At 38.0% G+C, this 7,835-nt stretch overlaps 1 long non-coding RNA gene across 1 annotated transcript; it reads right to left on the bottom strand.

The window, feature by feature from the left end:
• Window positions 1-2,002: 2,002 nt before the first annotated feature.
• On the bottom strand, window positions 2,003-7,363 carry LOC117344358. The gene is made up of 2 exons (XR_004536159.1): window positions 7,314-7,363; window positions 2,003-2,210 (listed from the first exon to the last, which is right to left on the bottom strand). It is a non-coding gene; the product is annotated as an uncharacterized LOC117344358 (long non-coding RNA).
• Window positions 7,364-7,835: the final 472 nt, after the last annotated feature.

Raw genomic sequence — 7,835 nt, 5'->3', positions numbered from 1 at the left:
TTGTAACGATACTGTTACGATACTGTTACAATACTGTTACAATACTGTAACAATACTGTAACGATACTTTAATGCTACAATAACGATCCTGTCTGGTATATACGGTACAGTTGTAAGCATATTGTACCGATAACTTTAATGTGACGATACTGTAACGATACTGTCTTCAATATATTGCCCTTTTACGAAATTAATGACTTTGGCTGTAAATGACGAGGGACCAACATGTTTAACTCTATAAAAAAAACTTTAAATATCTTACAGCTCGTGGTCACAACATTTGACCAGTTACAATCTGGAAAGATCATGAAGAAGTGTAAAAACGTAATTGATGACCTACATCAACTTTTGAATTTGACCTTACCGATTTTGAAATCTCACAAGTTGTAGGAATAACAGTAAGTGATTCAGGCCAATTGGACCTCTTGTTTTTCAGTTGTAATATTGATACATATTTCAGCTTGTTTGTTTTAAACCACAACCTTTTGGACGATATGAAGATGTGACAGTAAAGAGTGATTATGTTGGGATATTGTAATGTGTGATGAAAAAAACCGATTGAAATAAACAGCTGTTTTATACTATCATTATTATCATTACCTGTAACAAAGTCTTGTCGATAAAGCCTCCCTCCCCTCCCCTCCCCTGTATATAGGGAACAACCAACCAATTGAAAAAAATAGATTTTTGAAACAGCCCCTGTGTAAAGAAAGTTGAGCCAAGGATAAAATGTCTGGCAGCCACTGATTGGCCAGGATATTATGAAGCGAGAAAATATATATGTAGCCTGATAGGTAACTATCAATAAGAAATGTTGATATAAATTTCGTAAGTCCGATTGATTTTTTCCCCAAACGTTCAGGTAATAACAATTAACAGGTAAACATTTAAGATTTTTGAGAATTTTTACTGCGAAATTCACCCATTTTCAAAATGGCTACCCTGGAGAAAATTTGAGCTGGAGAACCCAACTTTTTTTTTTGGATTAGGTGTTATATCATACCCTAAACATTTGTTATAAACCATAATTGTCATATTGAATTCAAGAATTTGAATGAAATACTCCAAAACGTTAACACTAAAGTCTATGGGAAAACAATTGGTTGGTTGGTCCCTACATCACGTCATGTCTATAAAGATCACATCTGTATAACAAATCGTGTCTATTAAGGTCATCTGTATAGAACAAAATCCTGTCGATAAAGGTCATCTGTATATAAAAAAATCCTGTCGATGAAGGTCATCGGTATATAACAAAATCCTGTCGATAAAGGTCATCTGTATATAACAAAATCCTGTCGATAAAGGTCATCTGTATATAAAAAAATCCTGTCGATAAAGGTCATTGGTATATTACAAAATCCTGTCGATAAAGGTCATCTGTATATAACAAATCCTGTTGATAAAGGTCATCGGTATATTACAACATTATGTAGATTAAGGTCATCTGTATATGACAAAATCCTGTCGATAAAGGTCATCTGTATATAACAAATCATATTGATAAAGGTCATCTGTATATAACAAAATCCTGTCGATAAAGGTCATCGGTATATTACAACATTATGTAGATTAAGGTCATCTGTATATAACAAAATCCTGTCGATAAAGGTAATCTGTATATAAAAGAATCCTGTCGATAAAGGTCATCGGTATATAACAAAATCCTGTCGATAAAGGTCATCTGTATATACAAAAATCCTGTCGATAAAGGTCATCTGTATATAACAAATCATGTTGATAAAGGTCATATTCTGCCTAAAAGGCCACCTATATACAAAATCCTGTTTAATAAGGACATATGTATTTAATAAATCGTATCTATTAAGTCTACTTATAAAAAGAAACATATTCCAAAAGACCGCCAGAAGTAACAAAATCCTTCATATAATGCCACCTGTATACAACAAAATCATGATAAAGGTCGCCTATACATTACAAAAGCCTGTATATAAAGGTCACGAGTACATTACAAACACTTGTCTTAAGTAATGAAACACAATTCATTGTATATGTTTATTCAAAGCCACGCGATAAGCTGTTCGGCTAGCAGACAATAAAACTAAAAAGAATACCAGGAATTGGTGTTTTATACAGCCGATATGTCAGAATTTCACATATTTAAAAGAAAATAGCGCCGAATAAGTTGATGAAGACCGCAAACAAGGCAAGCGGTACGATGACGTCTCCGATTACATCGTCGTCGTCATCTGTCGAAACAAAAATAATGTAATGTACATACGAGTACACTTTATATCTATCTGTCAAAACAACAATAAATAATGTAAATAAGGGTACACTGTGTATAACGAACCAATTTATATTTATCTGTTCGGCCTCCTCCATTATAGATTAACTGGCCCTCTATAGTTTTAGTTCGTAGATTATATTAACTGGTCCTCAATAGTTTTACTTCGGCTCACTCCTATGGATTCACTGGTCCTAAAAATGTATATAGTTTTAGTTCGGCCTCATCCCTATATACTTACTGGCCCTCTATAGTTTTAGTTCGGCCTCCTCCCCTATGGATTTAATTGCTCTCTATTGTTTTAGTTCGGCCTCAATCCTATGGATTCACTGGTCCACTTTGAATTTATTTCGGCCTCACCCGTATGTTTTTACTGGAGCTCTATAGTTTTAGTTCGGCCTCACCCCCTATGGATTAACTGGCTCTCTATAGTTTTAGTTCGGCCTCACCCCTATGGATTTATTGCCTCTCTATAGTTTTAGTTCGGCCTCACCCCCTATGTAGTTACTGGTCCTGGTTACTGTAATGTAGTTACTGGTCCTTTACAGTTTCAGTTCGGCCTCACCCCCTATGGATTTACCGGCCTTCTATAGTTTTAGTTCGGCATTACCTCATATACATTTACTGGTCCTCTATAGTTTTAGTTCGGCCTCACCCCAATAGATTAACTGACCCTCTATAGTTTTAGTTCGGCCTCACCCCCTATGGATTAACTGGCATTCTATAGTTTTAGTTCTGCCTTAACCCTATGGATTTACCGGCCTTCTATAGTTTTAGTTCGGCATTACCTCCTATACATTTACTGGTCCTGTATAGTTTTAGTTCGGCCTCACCCCTATAGATTAACTGACCCTCTATAGTTTTAGTTCGGCCTCACCCCCTATGGATTAACTGGCATTCTATAGTTTTAGTTCGGCCTTACCTCCTATGTAGTTACTGGCCATGGTCCTCTATAGTTTTAGTTCGGCCTCACCCCTATAGACTTACTGGCCCTCTATAGTTTAAGTTTAACTTTAAATGACTGACCCATGATGTCACTCCTATGGATTCACTGGTCCTATATAGTTTAGTTCGGCCTCACCCCTATAGACTCACTGGTCCACTATAGTTTTAGTTCGGCCTCACCCCCTTTGGATTTACCGGCCTCCTATAGTTTTAGTTCGGCCTTACCTCCTATGTAGTTACTGGCCATGGTCCTCTATAGTTTTAGTTCGGCCTCACTCCTATAGACTTACTGGCTCTCTATAGTTTAAGTTCAACTTTAAATGACTGACCCATGATGACAGTTCACTCGACAATGGGATAACAAGCTGTCATAACGCTTTATCTTCCCTATTTCATAGCTCGCAAACAAAGATTTTTATCATATGTTAAAGAAAAACATATATGTATTTCAAAACAAAATTTCTTTCTTCCTTTCTGTCGAAACAAAAATAGCATAATGTAAATAAAGGTACACTATATAACGGACGACTTTCTATTTATCTGTCAAAACAGCAATAACGTAATGTTGATAAGAGTACACTGTGTATAACGAACGACTTTCTATCTATCTGCCAAAACAACAATAATGTAATGTAAATAAGGATGCACTGCGTATAACGGACGACTTTCTATATGTCTGTTCGGCCTGACCCCCTATTGATTTACTGGCCCTCTATGGTTTTAGTTCGGCCTCCTCCCCTATGGATTTACAGGCCTTCTATAGTTTTAGTTCGGCCTGACCCCTATTGATTTACTGGCCTTCTATAGTTTTAGTTCGGCCTCCTCCCCTATGGATTTACTGGCCTTCTATAGTTTTAGTTCGGCCTCCTCCCCTATGGATTTACTGGCCCTCTATAGTTTTAGTTCGGCCTCACCCCCTATTGCTTTACTGGCCCTCTATAGTTTTAGTTCGGCCTCCTCCCATATTGATTTACTGGCCCTCTTTAGTTTTAGTTCGGCCTCACCTCCTATGGATTTACTGGCCATCTATGGCTTTAGTTCGGCCTCACCCGCTATGGATTTATTTGCCCTATATATAGTTTAGTTCGGCCTCCCGTTACTTATCCTGTCTGTTTCTAATCCATTTTGCTTCAGAACGTCACTGTAATTCTGTTCAGAAATGCCATCGACATTGTCTCGGCTACACCTTACGGCAGTATTGATCAACTCATTTTCATAATGTCAATAAGATGTTCAAGAAATATACACAACTTAACCGTTACGTTTGACCTCTGCACTTTAACCTTGAATCGCTCTTCCTCGTTAGGTTTGAATCAATTCACGTTCTAGGATCGTGGAGTTAGTTCGAATAGAATATTTTTTCCCTTATATCAGTTAATTTTGACAATTATTGCACAAATTCGGCACGTAGAAACTCGAAAAGGGGGAGGGGTCGTTTAAATAATAAGTCAAAATGGGACAGGACAGTTTCAAAACTCCAGGAAATTAGATGAAGCCCAATAACTGTACATTTCTACCTGGACGCTAGGAAGTCCTTAGTGGGATATTTGCTCCTGAACTCCTAAGGAACCATAGTTGGGCCTCACCCTCTATGGATTTATTGGTCCACTATAGTTTTTGTTCGACTCACCCCTTTTGAAATAACTGGCCCTACATAGTTTTAGTTCGACTACTAGTTCGACTCACATCTGATAGATTTACTAAATACATGTATCGGTAATTTAAGTTCGGCTTCACCCCTATGGATTTACTGACATTCTGTGGTTTTAGTTCGGCTCGCCCACTTTGGATTTACTTCCCTTCTATAGATTTAGTTCTGCATCACCTCCTATGGATTTATTGGCCCTACATAGTTTTAGTTCGGCCTCATCCCCTATGGATTTACTGGCCTTCTATAGTTTTAGTTCGGCCTCACCCCCTATGGATTAACTGGCATTCTATAGTTTTAGTTCGGCCTTACCTCCTATGTAGTTACTGGCCATGGTCCTCTATAGTTTTAGTTCGGCCTCACCCCTATAGACTTACTGGCCCTCTATAGTTTAAGTTTAACTTTAAATGACTGACCCATGATGTCACTCCTATGGATTCACTGGTCCTATATAGTTTAGTTCGGCCTCACCCCTATAGATTCACTGGTCCACTATAGTTTTAGTTCGGCCTCACCCCCTTTGGATTTACCGGCCTCCTATAGTTTTAGTTCGGCCTTACCTCCTATGTAGTTACTGGCCATGGTCCTCTATAGTTTTAGTTCGGCCTCACTCCTATAGACTTACTGGCTCTCTATAGTTTAAGTTCAACTTTAAATGACTGACCCATGATGACAGTTCACTCGACAATGGGATAAAAAGCTGTCATAACGCTTTATCTTCCCGATTTCATAGCTCGCAAACAAAGATTTTTATCATATATTATGTTAAAGAAAAACATATATGTATTTCAAAACAAAATTTCTTTCTTCCTTTCTGTCGAAACAAAAATAGCATAATGTAAATAAAGGTACACTATATAACGGACGACTTTCTATTTATCTGTCAAAACAGCAATAACGTAATGTTGATAAGAGTACACTGTGTATAACGAACGACTTTCTATCTATCTGCCAAAACAACAATAATGTAATGTAAATAAGGATGCACTGCGTATAACGGACGACTTTCTATGTCTGTTCGGCCTGACCCCCTATTGATTTACTGGCCCTCTATGGTTTTAGTTCGGCCTCTTCCCCTATGGATTTACAGGCCTTCTATAGTTTTAGTTCGGCCTGACCCCTATTGATTTACTGGCCTTCTATAGTTTTAGTTCGGCCTCCTCCCCTATGGATTTACTGGCCTTCTATAGTTTTAGTTCGGCCTCCTCCCCTATGGATTTACTGGCCTTCTATAGTTTTAGTTCGGCCTCCTCCCCTATGGATTAACTGGCCTTCTATAGTTTTAGTTCGGCCTCCTCCCCTATGGATTTACTGGCCCTCTATAGTTTTAGTTCGGCCTCACCCCCTATTGATTTACTGGCCCTCTATAGTTTTAGTTCGGCCTCCTCCCATATTGATTTACTGGCCCTCTTTAGTTTTAGTTCGGCCTCACCTCCTATGGATTTACTGGCCATCTATGGCTTTAGTTCGGCCTCACCCGCTATGGATTTATTTGCCCTATATATAGTTTAGTTCGGCCTCCCGTTACTTATCCTGTCTGTTTCTAATCCATTTTGCTTCAGAACGTCACTGTAATTCTGTTCAGAAATGCCATCGACATTGTCTCGGCTACACCTTACGGCAGTATCGATCAACTCATTTTCATAATGTCAATAAGATGTTCAAGAAATATACACAACTTAACCGTTACGTTTGACCTCTGCACTTTAACCTTGAATCGCTCTTCCTCGTTAGGTTTGAATCAATTCACGTTCTAGGATCGTGGAGTTAGTTCGAATAGAATATTTTTTCCCTTATATCAGTTAATTTTGACAATTATTGCACAAATTCGGCACGTAAAAACTCGAAAAGGGGGAGGGGTCGTTTAAATAATAAGTCAAAATGGGACAGGACAGTTTCAAAACTCCAGGAAATTAGATGAAGCCCAATAACTACATTTCTACCTGGACGCTAGGAAGCCTGATTGAACAGGAGGACAGATACATGTATGCTCCAGGTGTATATATAAAAGTCCTTAGTGGGATATTTGCTCCTGAACTCCTAAGGAACCATAGTTGGGCCTCACCCTCTATGGATTTATTGGTCCACTATAGTTTTTGTTCGACTCACCCCTTTTGAAATAACTGGCCCTACATAGTTTTAGTTCGACTCACATCTGATGGATTTACTAAATACATGTATCGGTAATTTAAGTTCGGCTTCACCCCTATGGATTTACTGACATTCTGTGGTTTTAGTTCGGCTCCCCCACTTTGGATTTACTTCCCTTCTATAGATTTAGTTCTGCATCACCTCCTATGGATTTATTGGCCCTACATAGTTTTAGTTCGGCCTCATCCCCTATGGATTTACTGGCCTTCTATATTTTTAGTTCGGCCTCACCCCCTATGGATTGATTGGCCCTATATTGTTTCATAATAGGTTAGTAGCAAACCATATAAATAATAATATCTTACTATAATCAATACTCACTTGGTGCTGGTGTCGTTGTCGTCGTTGTTGGTGTCGTTGTTGGTGTCGTTGTTGTCGTTGTATGTGTTGTCGTTGTTGACGTCGTTGTTGTCGTCGTCGATGTCGTTGAAGTAGCTGTTATGATATATATAGAATTATAGATATGCTTATAATTGATCGTGTAGTAATAACGACAGTACAAGTGTTGAATTTTCAAAGCAATCTGCCCATTAGTCCAGACACGAGTAAATGACAACCAATCACATGCCGACAACAAACAGTAAACAGATAAATATGTTAACAAGATAAACAGCGAATGATATCGGTACTCAATGATGATGTTTAATTTAATTATGATGATATTTAATGATAAATATCTGGTAGTGGGTTATGTATTCTCTACACGAGACTCAGTACATGGTAATTGTCATGATAATAGTTTTTGAATGTAACGGCACTACCCTTCATAAACTAGCCTTGAAGTCGTAAAATTAATTAATGTTTTTTCCAATGATTATCCAGTTCATTTTTTAAGCAATTCAA

The sequence above is a fragment of the Pecten maximus genome, chromosome 15, assembly GCF_902652985.1.
Source record: "Pecten maximus chromosome 15, xPecMax1.1, whole genome shotgun sequence".
NCBI classification, from domain to species: domain Eukaryota; kingdom Metazoa; phylum Mollusca; class Bivalvia; order Pectinida; family Pectinidae; genus Pecten; species Pecten maximus.
The sequence above is the reverse complement of the archived record's forward strand: the minus strand, read 5'-3'. Positions and strand labels throughout refer to the sequence as shown.